Source organism: Octodon degus, unplaced genomic scaffold (genome assembly GCF_000260255.1).
Source record: "Octodon degus isolate 3935 unplaced genomic scaffold, OctDeg1.0 scaffold00125, whole genome shotgun sequence".
Lineage (NCBI taxonomy): Eukaryota > Metazoa > Chordata > Mammalia > Rodentia > Octodontidae > Octodon > Octodon degus.
The window spans coordinates 9066507-9067057 of record NW_004524701.1 but is presented as its reverse complement, the minus strand read 5'-3'; the positions used below and the strand labels follow the sequence as shown (position 1 = coordinate 9067057).

General features: G+C 37.9%; 1 pseudogene; it reads right to left on the bottom strand.

The window, feature by feature from the left end:
* LOC101587488 overlaps positions 1-551 on the bottom strand; it is a 100772-nt pseudogene that overhangs the window by 25306 nt on the left and 74915 nt on the right.

The following is a 551-nucleotide window of genomic DNA, read 5'->3' as shown; positions in this document are numbered from 1 at the left end:
GTGAAAAACTTCTCAGTAAGAGCAGGTCTCAGTTGTTAATTCTTTCAACTGTTTCCTGTGCGATTTGATTTCTGTCCATGAACTCTTAGCCTACTCCTATGTCTTCAAGAGTTCCTCCCACTATCTCTTCCAGGAGATTTAGTGTCTTGCTTTAATGTTTAGATCTTTAATCCATTTTGACTTTAGTTCATTGGATGGTGATAGACCTGGGTCAAGTTTGAGTTTTCAGCTTGTAGAAAGCCAGCTTTTCCAACACCATTTGTTAAAGAGGCTATATTTCTTCCAGTGAGTATGTTTGGTCCTTTGTCAAAGCTAAGGTGACTGAATGTATTCATATGGGCTTCAGCATCTTCTAATCTATTCCATTGATCCTCACGTCTATTTTGATGCCAGTACCATGCTGATTTTTTCACAGTAGCCTTGTAGTATAACTTCAAGTCAAGAATTGTAATACCTCCTGCCTTCTCTTTATTAGCCAGAATTGCCTTTGCTATTCTAGGTCTTTTCTGGTTCCAGATAAATTTTAGGAATGATTTCTCTATGTCTGTGAG